Below are 18321 nucleotides of genomic sequence, written 5' to 3' on the forward strand. Positions count from 1 at the left end.
CAATGAGTTCTGCACAGTGGTATAGAGGACATGTCAACGTGTGGGCAAAGGGTCTGTTTGTTTCTATGCAGAAGATCAAGGCCTAGCTTGGATACCCAGAAAATGAACTAAGATACGATATGAGGATGAGCTTCAGGCATCAGCACTCTCTTGAGGACTTGTGCCGGGGGATGATCATCAAAAAGCCTCCACAGGGATCTGGGCGATGCTGCGGTTGTGGCTGCATCCAGCCCACCGTCTCCTGGGCTTGCCATAGGAATGAGGAGGGAGATGTCTAGGCTGGCATGTGCATACAGTGAGACAACGAATTTGACCAGATCTGTACTGTTGGAACTCAACCAGGAGTTGGGAGGGGTGCAAGTTGTAGAACTCCAAAATCTCATGACTATAGACTATCTACAGTTAAAAGAACATATGGGATGTGAACAGATCCCAGAAATGGGCTGCTTTAATTTGTCTGATTTTTCTCAGACTGTTCAAGTACTGTTGGACAATATCCATCATATCATAGATAAATTTTCACAAATGCCTAGGGTGCCTAAACGGTTTTCTTGGCTTCACTGGAGATGGATGGTAATTATAGATTTGCTTTGTTTAACTACCGTGTTCCTATTGTGTTAATATGTGTGTGCAAATTAGTAGTTTAAAACCTATACATACTTAAGGTACTCTACAAGAAGATATGTCAAAGAAATAATCAATCCTCCCATGTTTCCTTCATATGCTACATCTATAGTTTGTCTTCTTCCTTCCTAATTACAACCCTTAAATAGAATTCGTGCCTCATATCGAATTTACCGAGTATCATAATTCCTCTAGGTGGTAAAGATACCTCGAGACAAGTGCTGGGCATAGAAGCCACAGGGCATAAATCTGGAAAGAAGTAAAAAGCTAACCTTTTCAAACAATATGGCTTCTCTCTCACTTACCAAGTTTACATTTCCCTGTATGGCCCCGGAAGTTGACTGGTTAGCCAGAGACGGGTAAGATTCCTCAAGGGAGGAACAACCTAAGACAGGCACAGTAGCAGGGGGCCATCAGGTGAGAATTTGGGGATCAACAGAGGTGAGGCTCAGAACCTCACCCCCCTGCTTTGAGAGAAATCTTCTGCATCCGTGGATGTTTTGCTGCCCTTGTCTAGCCTGGATTAATACTTAGTCCATAGGCACACACCTGATCATCTGATCATCTACATTTGCCCTCTTACAGCACTAAACTATGTTTTCTACCTTTATCTTGCATCTACCTACCACTTCAGCATTTTATTAAAAATAATAATAATAATAATAATAATAAAGGGAGAAATGTGGGATCAACATATAAATCAAGTACAAAAATCAAACGAATATTCATATTTGTCCTGATTGTTTATAGGTAATAATGCATGATCAAAACCGAAAGTTTCTGTGATGAATGCCATTGTACTGTTCACCATGTAAGAATTTATTCACTATGTAAGAATTCGTTCACCATGTAAGAACTTGTTCGTTATGCTTCAGAAGATTGGAGACTGACAAGAATTAGGCTTGAGATGGATTAATGATTGTACATTGAGCATTGACCCCCCTATACTTAATTTTATTGTTAACAACCATTTGATCAATAAATATGAGAGATGCCCTCTCAAAAAAAGAAAAAGAAAAGAAAAAAAGAAAAATTAAGTAAGGAAGGAAAGAAACTTTTAAAGAAATACTAGGCTATATAAATTTGATAAAAAACCAGAGACACAAGCACTGTGAAGTCGGGAATAAGCTTAAGTGGACTCTAATATATCTCATATACTATGAGTATTCAGTTAAGGATATATGTCTGTGTAAGTATACATATAGAAATATATAAGAGACCTAATACTTAACATTTATTTATAAAAATTACAGTTCTAGGTAACAGATTTTTATAATGGTTCATAAGCAAACTATTTTGCTAGCTCAGCTTCAGGGATTTAACTCTCTTGGAGGCTTTTTAACTTAATGATGGCTGTTATTAAGCCTGTCTCTTTCTCACAAACCAACATCAAAAAAGAAATACTTTCCCTTAAGGTGACCTGGGGATCCACTCTCTGCTTTAATTCCCCAGGTTGCCAAACTACAGCTCCCTCTCCTGTCCTGTCTCCCCTCTCCTGGGTGTTCTTGTATGGACTTAGGGTACACATCACCACCTTAGAGTTACAACAATTCACCTTTTCCTCAGAGCACACATAAGTGGTTTTTCTCACAGTGGGGTAACTGAGTTCACCCTGTTCTTGTTGAGACACAAGTCCACCTTTTCTTTCTACTACACTGGATGATAACGTATCTTCCTGGATGAAGAGAATCTCTGAAGATCAGAGCATTTAAGTCAGATGTGAAATTCCTGGAATAAGGATGTTAGCCCCTTCTATATCCCACATTGTCAGAGACTGATCCATTGTCACCATGTAAGTAACACCTATATGGCACTTTTGAAGAGATAAAATACTCTTATCTAGAGAAGGAAAATTACTATTTTGTTAACATATTTTGCAATTAAATGGCTGTATGTGCTCTTTTTCCTTGTAGATATTTAGACTTTGATTTTAAAACTTTGTTTATTCTAAACCGAACTTGAATATTATTGAAAACTAAAAATATTTTGTCTCAGATACAACTAAAAGAGAAAATCCCTAGAGTTACAAAAAAAGTGTGAGGTTATGGAAAAATAGACAAACACACAAGCACATGCTTGAATGCCTATACATGCACACAAACACACACAGACACACATATAGTGGAATTGGCTTAGGAATGTGGTATGAAGTGATATTGCCCAATTATAATGAACTCACTAAAATATAGTACATGAAAAATTTTTCTGCCTATATGTACTCCTAAATATAAAACATAAAATGTTAAAATCGAATATTTTCACTTCTAATCCACAGTAACCTGTAGTCTATGTTACCTCTGCTCACACATTCTTAAAATCCATCCACCCCCAAATATATTATTAAAGTGAATTCTGGGAATGTTTTACTTTTAATATAAGAACAAATTAGTGTACATTTTAACTTAATGTTACATATTCAAAATACATTCCCGTTAGAATGCTTTGTATTTACACATAAATTAATCCTGTGGATCATTCTGCAAGCCAGGAAGGGAAATTATTTGCTATCTATCACCAATCATTTTTGAACAATTAAAAGATGCAGCATTAACTGAAATTATAATGCAAAAACAAATGGGTTTGCTCTCTCATTTCCCTGTGTCCATGGCTCACTCTAAAATAGCAGATTTAGAGAGAACTCTGTCACTCTTGTAGCCTTCTCTTAAAAAATAAATTATCTGACAAGCGTATTCCCATCTCAGGGCTCTCTCAATATATTTTTAGAGTACTGCCTCCTTTGTAGGACTATGCTTCCTCCTTGTCAGGAAACAGAGAATTGTATGTTTTCAGCACTGAAATCATTGCACAGTTTCATTGTGGAAACTAAAACACAGCACTTTTATACAGAGATGCTTCAGTTCAATCTACCACCAGGGTAGGTGCGTCCAGCGACCACAAACACGACAATTAGTATTTCACATCTCAGCACTCGAATGCTCTGGCTCAGGGAGCCTCAGAGCCCAGGAGACTCTACAAAGTGGGAGGGGCTGACCTGAGAATGAGGCAGCCTGTGTCTTTGGCAAATACTGCACCATTGGGACAGTGTGGATGCAGCCTTCAGACATGCTACGGTTTTCTCACTCACAGCTACTGTTGACATTGTGGCACATAATGTGGAAAGACTGAGCTATATTTGCTGATTTGCCCACACATGCAATCCAGCTGCACATGGGATTGGGAAATCCATACAGTCAGGGAGTATCAGAGATGTTTCCCACCCCAGCTACCTGGGCTGCATTTCATTAATGGATCCTTTGTTATTCATGAAATTGTTTGGTCTTTAAGAAACCATTTTGAAATGAGGAAGAATTGGCTGTATTATACCACTGATAAATAAGGCACAAGAACTGAACAAATGTCAGAAATTGTTTCTTCCAATAAAAGGTGATGGTACTCAATATGATGGCCAGAGGAAGAGGACATTCAATTTTTGCTGAGAACTGTAATTTTGAGTTAGAATTCTTACCATTCCTCCTACTTAAGACAGTATATTTCCTATTAGTTAAGAAATAGTAGAACTATAGGTGGTAGAACTATGTCATCTAGAGCCAGAATGAAGTAAGCAGACTTTGAGAAGAAAATATTCTGAACATGTTAACATAAATAACATGTGATCTAAAAAAAATGCTTATTTTTAAACACAAGAATTTAACATGCCTCTAATTGAGATGAGGTTTCCCTTCCTCCCCATCAGTCACCAATATTTAAGTGCACCAGCTGCACAGATCTGAACACACCCTCTGCCCCAGTGAGAATGGCAGGAACTGAGGTGGAGCTGCAGCAGAGATCCACTGCCAGGTCTTATTTTCCAATCATTAAAATGTATTTTGGGTTAAAAAACTAACTTTTATTCTTTGCTAAACTACATTTAGAGCCTCCAGACGGCCAACAGCTCTTGATACTGTGCAACTTTGCAGAGAACAGGCAGGCACAGAAGTCAGAAAAACACTTCCCCACCCACTCTGGCATTTACTGGCTTTGCCTCTTGACACTGGGGCAGGAGGCGGGGAAGCTGTCCACCTACCTATGTCTTACAATCCTCACCTGTGATGTGACAATAATATTGGTACCTTACTTTCTTGTTTGCTGAGCAGATTAAAATTAATAATAAGCAATCTTCAATAACTCAAAGTTTATATTATCCCCACTGCCAAATCTTGTTTTAATATTGTGCTTCAAAAACTTTTGAGTATCTATTAACAAATTCAGTACCTAGAATAGTCCTGAAATAGAACAATTACTTAGGAGCAGAAGGTTTATGTAACTTAGCAAATGTCCGTATTCTGTGCGGAACAATGGGAACTCACACACCTAAAAATTTTGGCTTCAGCAGCCTTGCTTTTTGCCACTATATTTTACATTTCATCAGAAACAATAAACATTAAATTATTGTTACCTATTATACAAATTTTCTTATTTAGTAGCTTTTTATACACTGAATTTTTACCTGTGTCAGATAGTGAATACAGATTATGCCCCTTCTTGTTCATAAACCCATGGGACTTCACATTATAATCTCTTACTAACTAGATCTAAAACTAAGTCATCTAAAATATTAGGCAAGTTTTACAAGGTAACTCGTGAGTAGAAGACACTCAGATTGTAAACTAGACACTTTCTAATCCCCGGTCTGTGTTCTTTCTGCTACATTAAACTAATTCTCAGAGACTTCATTATAAGCCTGAAAAGGATTTCCCCCTTTTCTCCAAATGATCTGTCTGAAATTCAGAAGTTTCTTAAAATTTAAAAATATCTCCTGCACAAATCAGGAAATTTCTGAAAAATATCTGACATGTAGGAAAACAATATGATTTTTCAGGGTGTTTTCTTAAAAATACACCCTAACATTTAACCTTCCTGACCCATTCATTTTAGAGGGAATGCATTCTGAAAGTATCAAAAAAAAAACCACTTTTACACATCTAGGCTAAATTATTTGTAACTTTGGCAAAATATCAATGACATATGATTTCCATCATAGTTTTATGTGTACAGCCTGGTGGTCAGCAACCATGTTCACTGTCCATCTCTGGAACTGTTTATGTTTGCAAGACTGAAACTCTGTACCCATTAAACAAGAATTCCAAGTTCCTTTACCATCTCCTCACCTCCCAATCACCATTTAATCTGTGTCCATAGGAATTGAACTGCACTAGGTACCTCATACAAGGGGGATCACACAATATTTATCATTTTGTGATGCAATTTTTAAATCAGTATAATGTTCTCATGGCTCATTAATCCATAAAGTTATAAATAAAACCAACAAGAAAATTAATTATTATGCACATAATGAAAATATTTAAATAAGTTTCAGGAATTCCTTGGTTTTAGCTTGCTGCATTGCTTTTATTTGAAATTATAATGATGCACTGGAGTTTCTGGTATCAGCTGAAGAGAAATTCTCAGCATGTTAATCACTGTTTTGAGTAATGTTGGTGAAGTGACCCAACCACGATGGAAACATTAACACCACAGAAACTGATAAACACGGAAAGATCAGCTCATCCTATTATCCCAGCACTTGCTAAACATTGAGGAGCCCATTACTGTAACATAAAACCAATCACTCTCTGCAACTATGACTTAGAAATATTAATATCCTCAATTAGAAACAACCAAATAACTTACACTTTTTAAAAGCTATTCCATTTATTCTATTTTTGCACCTTCTTAGGGTCTATTAGACAAATAAAATTTTATGTTTTTTAAGTGTAACTCAATATGTAGATGTATATATATATATTATACATACTTTTATGTGTGTTTATGCACATGCAAATTGTGAAATAATCAATGCAGAGAATGTATGTATTTACACAGGAAGGTAAATTTGTCCTTCATTTCCATGTGTTTGATTACAATATGTAGATAACTTAGATAACTTGCATTGAACAAGATGATCAATCACACTGGAGTCACTGAGTTTCACCTTCTGGGATTCTCTGAGGACCCGAGGAGGCAAATCCTACATGGTTTCCTCTTCCTCATGGCTTACCTGGCAGCTGTGGTGGGAAATGGACTCATCATTATCCTTATTACTTGGGATTCTCAGCTTCACACACCCATGTACTTCTTCCTGAAGAATCTGTCACTCATAGACCTCTGCTACATTTCTGACACTATTCCAAAATTTGTTCTCAACTCCCTGATGAACAGGAACACAATATCCTTCCTTGGATGTATTTCACAGGTGCTTTTTTGTTTGAGTTTTGCTTCTGCTGAAGTAGCCATTCTCACAGTGATGTCCTATGACCGCTATGTGGCCGTCTGCCGTCCGCTGCACTATGAGACCATCATGACCAAAAGGGCCTGTGGGCAGATGGTGATGGCTTCATACATCAGTGCAGTTGTCTCTGGAGCCATGCACACAGGAGCAACATTTTCCACAACTTTTACTTCCAATAAGATCCATACTTTCTTCTGTGATATCCCTCAGATTATTTTGATCTCAGACTCCAAAATGAACATAAGCGAAATGTCAGTGACAGCATTTACTGCATGTATCTCACTAGCTTGTTTCATCTCTATTTTATATTCCTATGTGAACATCTTCTCTGCTGTCTCAAGAATCTCCTCCCAGGAGGGCAGGTCCAAAGCCCTCTCCACCTGCCTCCCTCATCTGGTTGTTGTGACTTTGTTTCTTTGCACAGCTGCCCTGGCCTACCTGAAACCATCCTCTGAGGTGAGGTCAGACCTAGATATTACTCTGTCTGTGTTTTACACAGTGGTGCCTCCATCATTGAATCCCATCATTTACAGCCTTAGAAACAAAGACTTAAAACGGACTCTGGGAAAAGTCTTTAGAATTGTAGTATTTAAGTCAAATTAAATATAATTGCGTAGTTTAGTGAGAGGTGCTCTTTAGTTCTATACACATATTATTTTGAACTTTGCCACTGATATAATAGGTATGTACCACAACATGAATGTGCTATTTGAAGCATTTCAGATTAGTGATAGATCTATCATTGCAGAATGTAATTCAGAAATATGGAAAAAATAAAATCAGAAATATTAGTGGAACACTAGGATTGTGCTGTGCTTTGGGCAGTAGCTAATAATTATCACACATGAAGTGTACAAACAGTATGACAAAGATGGTAACAGTAAAAAGCAAAATAACAAATACAAGCTTACACAGGTTAAACATTGGTAAAAAGATTGGAAGTTTGAAAACACTAAAAAAATTAAGAAATGCCTGATGAAATGGATGAAGAAATAGTCTAGTTACTACCACTTGTAAAGGATCAGAGTAAGATTTCTATTCTAATGAAGATATGTTCTATTTCTTTTCATAAGTGATCCATACAGGGGTATATTTATTTCATTATCTTTCATTGATTTATACTTAGGATGTATGTAATTTTTATGGGAAATATATCATGAAGATATAATTAGAAATATTACACCAAACATATAAAATTGTAAAAATGAAACACCATTCTAAACATCTTCTGCAAAATTAACATAGGAATAGGAAAAATAATGTTTCTGCATATTTAAATTAACCAAATAAAACATTCTATATGAGTTGATTCAAAACATCATTATTTAATTCTAAAAAATATTTGAGAAAAAAATCTCATAGAATAAAAATATAGTATAGAGAATATACTCATTCAGTGTTGAACATTTTCTATGTTGACAGATAGTAATGACACCAGTTAGGGTAAGGATTTAATAGGGTTTATAACTGTTGAATAACTACATTGCATATTTTAAATAATATAATATTGTACATCAACTATACTTCATGAAAAATATATCAAAAATGAATCAAAGCTATTTGAGTAAAATTCAACAAACCCTTCTAATTAAAAATATGTCAGGAAAAGGAATGCTCAACCATATTTTTTTCTAATAATGAGTTACTATAACAACAAACATCAAACTTCAGACATAAATTTGAAATATTCTTTTCTTCTGTTATGAATTCAAGAAAAACACACTGATGTTATAACTAAATCTTACTCTGAATTTCCTGGACAATGTAATAAGACGTAGAAAGTAATAATTTTGATAACAAATATTTTGAAAAAAAGAAACAAAATTGTACCTGTTGTGTAAATTATCAAAAATATTCCACCAGAAAAGAAGTAGGAAAACCTACTATTTGCAACAAAATATATAAACCGAGAAGATACTGTACTAAATGAAGTAGGTCAGAGAAGGACAAATAGTGTTAAAACTCACTTTCATGTAGGTATTAAAATAGACAAACTCATAGAGGCAGAGGTTTAAGTGGCATTTAGCAGGAATTGGGGAGGGAGCATGATGGTCAGACGTAGATGAAGGCCACGGACAGAAAACTTTCAGTCATGCACGATGAGTAAGTTTTGGAGATGCACTATTCAGCATACAGTCCATAGCTGACAATACCCAATAAGATGGAAGGTTTAGGGAAGACTGTGTTGTAAGAGAATGCTTGCTGAGGAAATGAATTTGGGCTGATTAACAATTCATTTCTTTCCCCAATCTAAGACTGATGGAAAACCATGATGTGAAATAGAGATTTTGAGAAGATAGAAATATCCTGATAATTGAAGAAATTAAATAAAATACAGGCTGATGTGAATATAAAGAGTATTTTCTCAAATTGAGCAACCAATGAACGGAATCATGTATTGCTGTTTCTGCAGGTATTTTGGCTTTTCTAAGCACATGTGATTGCACATTGTTGACAATCGACATAATCAGTGTTTTACAATTACCCTCATATTTTCAGAGAGAGAACGTAATGAGCATTTTCCCAATGACATTCATTGTTACACTCTGAATAGATTATTTCCAGTGTTTTAACATTTTTTCGTTTTGGCAAAGATAAATATCCAATATAGAGTCTGACTGCATCCATGAAAGAGTTTCCTTTTTAATATATACCATTATTGATGATAGAAAGAAAACTATACAGCATACAAAAATATCTGTTATGGGGAAATGTTGCAAAAAATTTCCAGTCAATGGTATTTCAGATGACAGAAGAGGGTATGTGGCTGTGGAACAGTAGTGGGTGGAGAAGTGTGTTGAGGTGCACAGGCTGGGTGCACAGAAACTGTGTGCAGGGATGACAGCAGAACTCGCTGGGCAGCCACCTGGTGAAGCGATGGTAGGCTTTGCTGGGGAAGCCACCTAGAATAAAGTAAAACTTACTTTGAAAACACTCTCCTCTACTTACTTCCAAGTCACCACTCACTACCAGTCATCTTATTGAAAGAGAAAAGAAATATCTAGATCTTTGAAGACAAGCCCGTTCCTTTTGTGTGATCTTTCAACGCCATCTACTGACAAACATAATTTCAGTCATCAAAATTGAAATGTTTATGTGATCCAGATTTCTTATCCCAAGGCAACCCAGAATGGGATAACTTGAAACTGAGAGGCAATACTGAGGATATAGAAGTGCTCAGATGATACATCACAGGCATTGCCTGCTCTGCTCTGACTACTACCTTCAAGATTCAGAAATCACATACTCAGCACTCCGTTTTTAACCATAGAGGGAAATATATCACTCCATTTGTCTATGGTCAATTCCTCCCTTTCTTTACTAGCTCTCATCTTCTCTCCCAGCATCTAGGAAATCCACCCAGGAGATGTTTTGTTTATCTATCTTGCATCATAACGTTTTTTCTCCATGGTTATTTCAAAATTGTCTTGCAAATATAGCATTTTAATGATTTTATAATAATGTCTACCTTAAATGCTTCTGAAAACTATGAAAACATAATTCTTCTGCATTCACAAAAAATATCCTTGAAAAGTTTTCCCAGAGCAGACTCCAACCTTCCCCTGCTATGTCCTCTTAAACCCACTCTGACTGCCTCCAAAACTACTCAATACATGTCTTGTGAAGTTAATTGATGACTTTCACACCTTCATAAATTTCACTACATTAATGTTAGGAGTTATTTTTCAGCCCACATCGTACTTGACCCATCACCATGAGAATATCACAGCTTTGGTTACTTCTTTCTCATTGAAACAGATTAAAATTGGTTTCCAAAACAATAAACATTCCTAATTATTTGGTCCTCAAACCTTAAAAATAATCTCACCTGGAATGCTTGTATTGACTGCTGCCCTTTTGAAATTCAAAGTGTAACATTTATATCTCAAAGTTACAGAAAAAAATGTATGTTCTTCTTAGTTGTTCCTTCCATGATGACTCATCCTACCATCCACCAGTGGTTGCAAAGTGCCTGTCACACCTTAGGGAACTGGGCACTTGTGGATTAGCTGACAGCAGCTATCAGAGCAGTTTGGCCTAATCAAAATTATTTTTCATATTTACCCACTCACTAGAAGATGTATTGGAGCCCTGCGGCTCCAGTAGATGTTGCAGGAGCTGGGTATGAAAAATATCATCTATAATATGTGCACACCAGGCCCTTATGAGTAGTTATTCATCATAAGAATGAGAAATTTGGTGTTCCATAAAGCACCCCCAACCTCCCTTTGGGTCCCTAGTGAGTATTCTAGCCCCCGACATAGGGAAACCCATAAGTGAGGCTACTCATACTTTAGCAGATCTGGGGGATGTTGAAACAATAAGGGAAGAAAAGGAAATATGGGCTATGACTGAAGGGAGAGGTGCAAAGGGCCCCAAGAAGGTTCTGAGGACCCACATATAGGTTTATTTGATAAAGGCCAAGGTAGTGGGAAAAAAAAACTTGATGGGAAGCCCAACAGGATCTTGTTAGAACAGTGGCACCAATTGAAGCCAGAACAGCAATTGTAGCTGCTGAGGTCCAAGACACAGAAGCCAGAGGCAAAGCCCCATGTCCAGCCTCTGTCCATGAAAGACTTTCTGGGGATAGTACTCAGGGTCTGCCTGGGCCCTCACCCACACAGGAGGCATCAAAGTTTGACTGAGAGGGTGGATCAAAACCCCCACCTTGGTGTATGTGGTGAGGACTGGAGCCACATGTAGAATTAGCAATTCATTGGCCCCCATGAATGTACAAGATGTTCTGGTGCTGGTGGACACAGAAGCTGAATGTTCTCTGATTTATGACAACCCTGAGCATTTTCCAGAGACTCCTGCTGTGATAGATGGCTATGGGGGTAAGGCAATTAGAATGAAGAAAGTCCAAATCTCACTGGGAGTAGAGCATTTAACCCCAAAGGGGTATACTGTCTACCTTTCTTCCATCCCTGAATATATTTGAGCAGTCTATAACCTGCAGTGCCTGTGGTTACAGACCACTGCAGGTGAGCTCAGACTGAGGGTACATGTGGTAAAGTCAATTGTGAGGGGGCATGCTTATCACCCATCTGTAAGTCCCACAGGGAGGGTGTTAAAGTCGGCTATACTAGTCCAGGATGAGGTCCCTTTCCTTTCTTGAATGCATCCAACCTGATGGACAAGATTTGCCTATGCTGGTGTCATTAGAATGTGTATCTTATCACCCTTAAGATTATTTTTTCTACACTTTTGACCTGGACCCACACCCTGGCTACAACTGCCACATGATGCTTTCTCTGAACTCCCTACCCGTTCAGCTACTGACCACCTGTGGAAACGGTGGTCTTTGGACCTAATCTGCATAGGACTTTGAAACTAGTTGAATCCTCCAGTTTGAGGATTATTATGATTTTAGGCTGTTGCTACTATGTTATTAATCTGGCTACAGTGCTCCAGTTTTCTCACACAGGGGCATTCTAGAAGATGGAGAATGAGTAGAGTGTAAGGTAAGGTTTCTGGAGGGGTGGGCTGTGGGTAATATTGCAATATTTTCAGAATCTCTTGCCTGGCCTTAGTGCATCTCCATATCAATAGGTGATTCCAAGAAGTGGAGAGAAGTAGTCCATATCCATGTCATTAGCTAAGTATAAGAACAAGCAAGGGCATATCTGGACCAGAAAGGTTGAATGGGGTCCCTTTTTTTCTGTACCTGGGTCATGAGTGACATGGGAGAGCAGATGTGGATGGATGACTACTTGTAAATAATAAACAGGTTTCTCCAACTTTATTTCTCCCTTTAACTGATTTCAGTTTCAGGATTTTGCCCCAGGATTTTCCCCAGAGTTACACCCACAAAAGAGATGTCCAAAGAAGGAAGGGTACAATATCAGAAATGAAATGTAATGGAGGGATTTTATAGCAGACTTTTCACAGGTTGAAGAAGTTGTAAATGATTTGGTACTTAGGGGGCAAGAAAATAATGGAGGAAAAAATGAACAGAGAAAAAGGATGCAGAGTAATGAAAGAAAAAGTCAGATGTATGACCAATCCAAACGCAACAATATTCACAAAAGAGAGGTACCTGAACGAGAGAGAGAAAGGGATAGAAAGCCTGTGTGAGGAAATAACTGTGGAAAATGTCCCCAATCTGGGGAAGGAATTAGACACTCAGGTCATGAAAGCACAGAGAGCCCTTAACAAAAGGAACCCCAAAAGACAACACCATGATGTGTAATAGTTAAAATGGGAAAGATCAAGTACAATGAGACACTATTGAAACCAACCAAAGAGGAAAAGTTTACACACAAAGGAAACCTGATCAGGCTCTCAGCAGACAACTCATCAGAAAATTTACATGCCAGAAAGGAATGACATGATACATTTAATGTAATGAAATGGAGGACCTTCAACCAAGAATACTCTAACCAGCAAGAGTATCATTTAAATTTGATGCTGAGATTAAACAATTGTCAGATGAAGAAAAATTGAAGAAATTCATCACCACTAATCCAGCTTTACTGGATACTTTAAAGGGACTGTTCTATACAGAAATGTTCCTAAGGATAAATATCTGCCACCAGTGAAAATAAACCCACAGAAAAGGTAGTAGACCAATAAACACAAAGCAAGTATGAAAATAAAGCAAAATAAACAACTCACAAAATAAGTCAAGAGATACAAAAAAATGTAGAATATGACACCTAATGCATAAAATGTGGAGGAGGAGGAAGAAGAAGGTTATAAAAAAGAACCTTCAGAACAAGTTTGAAATAGACTAATCAGTAACTTAAGTTAGACTTATATCTAAAGAATATATGTAAAGAAGTTATCATTGAACCTTTGGTAAGCACAAAATGAAAACCTGCAATAGCTACACAAAAGGAAATGGAAAATAAAGATAGAAGAGAGAGAGAGAACAAAAGAAAGGGAGGGAGAGAGAAAGAGAGAGAGGAAAGTAAAACAAAGAAAGAAAGAAAGAAAGAAAGAGAGAGAGAGAGAGAGAGAGAGAGAGAGAGAGAGAGAGAGAGAGAGAGAGAGAGAGAGAGAAAGGAAGGAAGGAAGGAAGGAAGGAGGGAGAAAAGAGAAAGAAAAGAAAGAATCTAATCACAACTCTAAAAAAATTGTTCAAATCATGAGTATTAGAGGAAAAAGGGAGCAGGGAAGAGATATAAAACAAAAAATAATCAATAAAATGGCAATAAGTACATACCTATAAATAATCATCAAAAATATAAATAGACTGAGTACACCAATCAAAAGACATATAACAGAATAATGAAAAAAAGACCCTTAATATGCTTCCTACCGGAGACTCACTTCAGACTCGATGACATACACAGATTTAAAGTGCAATAATGGCAAAGATAATTCATGCAAATAATAGGGAGTTCAAAAAATCAGCAGTAACTACATCAGGCAAAATAGATTTCAAAAGAAAGAAAGTAAAAAAGAGTCAAAGAAGGACTTTACATAATGATAAAAGGGTCAGTCCAATAAGAGGATAGAACCATAACAAATATATATTCACTCAACATAGGAGTGAATATGTGAAACAAATACTAACAGAATTAAAGGAGGAAACAGACTGCAAGATATTCATTTTAGGAGACTTTAACACACCATTCACATCAACAGACAGATCAACCAGACAGAAAATAAATAAGGAAACAGAGACACTGAACAATTCATAACACCAGACAGACATAACAAGTATCTATATAACATTCCACCCAAAAGCAGCAGGATACACGTTCTTCTCAAGTGCACATGGAATTTTCTCCAGAATCCATCCCATACTAAGACACAAAAGAGCCTCAATCAACTCTAAAAACTGAAACTGTACCAAGAAACTTCTCAGACCAAAATGGTGTGAAATGAGAAATAAACTACAAAAAGAAAGAAGTCTCCCAACACATGGAGTCTAAATAACGTTACACTAAACAATCAGTGGATCAATGATCAAGTTAAAACAGAAATTAAGCAATACATGGAGACAAATGAAAACAAAATCTCAACAGCTCAAAACTTGGGGGGAGGCAGCAAAGGCAGGTCAAAGAGGAGTGTACACAGCACTAAGAGCTTACCTCAGAAAACAAGAATGATCTCAAATAGTCTAAACTCACAATTAAAAGAGGCTAGAAAAAGAAGAACAAATGAAGCCAAAATTAATAAAAGGGGTGACAAAATGAAGATCAGAGCAGAAATAAATTAAATAGAGAATAAAACAATAGCAAAAATCAGTGAAACCAGGAGCTGGATCTTTGAGAAAATAAACAAAATAGACAAACCCCTAGCCAGACTCGTCAAGAAAAGGAGAGGGTACACACATAAACAGAATCAGAAATGAAGGATAATCACAATAGACACCACAGAAATACAAAGAATTATTAGAGAATACTATGAAACATTATCTGCCAGTAAATTGGACAACCTAGAAGAAATGGACAACTTTATACAAAATTATCACTTTCAAAGACTGAACCACAAAGAAACAAAAACCTGAAGAGACCAATTACCAACAATGAAATCGAATTGGTAATAAAAAAACTACCAAAAAAAAAAACTCCAGGCAAGATGACTTCACAGCTGAACTTTATCAACATTTAAGAAAGAATACATATTACCACCTTTCTTAAAGTATTCCAAAAAGCATAAGAAGAATGAATACTTGCAAACTCATTCTGTGAGGATAGCATCAATTTAATAACAGACACTACAAAAAGAACATTGTAGAACAATATTCCTGATTAACAAGGATGCAAAAATCCTCAACAAAATATTAGCAAACAAAATTCAAAAATACATCAAGAAGATCATCCATCATGATCAAGTGGTATTTACTCTAGTGAATCATGGATTGTACAGAATTTGCAGATCAATCAATATCATCCACCACATCAACAAAAAGGACAAAAACCACATCATCATCTCCACAGATGCTGAAAAACATTTGACAAAATTCAACATCCATTCATGATAAAAAAAGTCTTAAAATAGGTATTGAGGGCAAGTATCTCACACAATAAAGGCTGTATACAACAAACCCACAGCCAACATCACACTTAACAGCAAAAGGCTGAAAGATTTCTTCCTCTAAGATCAGGAACAAGACAAGGATACCCACTCACCAATTTTATTTAACATAGTACTGGAGGACCTAGCCACGGCAATCAGACAACACAAAGAAATAAAAGGAATCCAGGTGGTAGGGAGAAAGTTAAAGTGTCACTATTTGCAGATGACATCATATTATACATAGAAAACCTTAAAGACTCCACCAAAATACTACTGCAACTAATAACTGAATTCAGAAAAGTAGCTGGATACAAACTTACTATAGAGAAATCTGTTGCCTTCCTATATATGACCAACGAACTGGAAGAAAGAGAAATCAGGAAGACAACTCCATTTACAATTGCATCAAAACGAATAAAATACTTAGGGAAAAAACCTAACCAAGGAGGTGAGAGACCTGTACTCTGAAAACTATAAAACACTAAAGAGAGAAATTAAACAAGACACAAATAAATGGAAATCTATCACATGAACATGGATACAAAGAATTAATATTGTTAAAATGGCCATCCTGCCCAAAGCAATTTGCAAATTCAATGCAATCCCTATCAAAATACCAACAACATTCATTAATGAACTACAACAAATGGTACTGAATTTTGTTTGACACCACAAAGGACCCCAAATAGCCAAAGCAATCCTGATAAAGAAGAATAAAGCTGGGGGATTATGCTCCCTGACTTCGAGCTCTACTACAAAGACAAAGCAATCAAAACAATTTGTTATTGGCACAAGAACAGATACATAGATCAATGGAATAGAATAGAAAGCCCAGATATAAACCACACATATATTGCAATTAATACATGAAAAAGAAGCCATAAATAGACAATGGGGAAAGACAGACTCCAACAGTTGGTGTTGGGAAAACTGGACAGCTACATGTAAGAGAATGAAACTGGATTACTGTCTAACTCCATACCTAAAAGTAAGCTCGAAATGGATCAAAGACCTGAATGTAAGTCATAAAACCATAAAACTCTTAGAAGAAAACATAGGCTGAAAATCCCTTGAATATAAACATGAGCAATATTTTTCCTGGACACATCTCCTTGGGCAAGGGAAACAAAATAAAAAATGAACACATCGGACTACAACAAACTATAAAGCTTGTGTACAGCAAATCAGCAGAACCAAAAGGCACCCTGCAGTCTGGGAGAATATACTCATAAATGACTTACCTGACACGGGGTTAACATCCAAAATATATAAAGAACTCATATGCCTCAACACACAAAAAAACCCAAATAACCCAATTAAACAATGGGAAGAGGATCTGAACAGACACTTCTCCAAAGAAGAAATATAGATGGTCAACAGGCACGAGAAAAGATGCTCCACAGCACTAATCATCAGGGAAATGCCAATTAAAACCACAATGAGATATCAACCTAACACTACTTAGAAGGGCTACAATCCAAGACATGAAATAACAAATGCTGGTGAGGATGCAGAGAACTGGAAACCCTCCTACACTGTTGGTGGGAATGTAAATTGGTGCAACCATTGTGGAAAGCAATATGAAAATATATAATACAAATAGTATTTTGATAACCAGTTCTATTCCATTATTGGTAATTGGTCTGTTCAGCTTTTCTTCCAGGGTCAGTCTTGGAAAGTGGTGTTTTCCTAGAAAGTTGTCCATTTATTCTATGTTGTCCAATTTATTGGCATATAATATTTCATAGTATTCTCTAATAATTCTTTGTTTTTCTGTGGTGTTCTGTGGTGATTATCCCTTTTTCATTTGTGATTTTATGTGTGTACCCTGTATTTTTCTTGATAAGTCTTGCTAGAGGGTTATCTATTATATTATTTTCTCAAGGAAGCAAGTGCTGGTTTCACTGATTTTTTCCTATTGTTTTATTCTTCTCTATTTTCCTTATTTCTGCTCTGATTTTATTTTGTCACTCCTTCTACTAATTTGGTCTTCATTTGTTCTTCTTTTTCTAGCCTCTTTAATTATGAGTTTCTGGCTGTTTTTTTAGATTGTTCTTGTTTTTTGAGGTAAGCCTGCATTTCTATGTATTTTCTTCTTAGAATTACCTTTACTGCATCCCACAGGTTTTGGGCTGTTCAGTTTTATTATAATTTATATCCGTGGATTGCTTTATTTCTGTTTTAACTTGGTCATTGGTCCATTGATTATTTAAAGACATGTTGTTAGCCTCCATGTGTTTGTAGGCTTTTTGATTTCTTTGTGCAATTTATTTGTCATTTCATACCAATGTGGTCTGAGAAGTTGCTTGATAGAATTTCAGTCTTTTTGAATTGATTGAGACTCTCTTTATCCCCTAGTATGTGACGTATTCTGGAGAACATTCCATGTGCACTTGAGAAAAACATGCATCCTGCTGCTTTTGTCAGGAGTGTTCAGTAGATATCTCTTAAACTATCTGATGTAATGGATTGTTCCATCCACCTTTTTCCTTTTT

This window comes from Manis javanica, chromosome 14 (assembly GCF_040802235.1).
Source record: "Manis javanica isolate MJ-LG chromosome 14, MJ_LKY, whole genome shotgun sequence".
Lineage (NCBI taxonomy): Eukaryota > Metazoa > Chordata > Mammalia > Pholidota > Manidae > Manis > Manis javanica.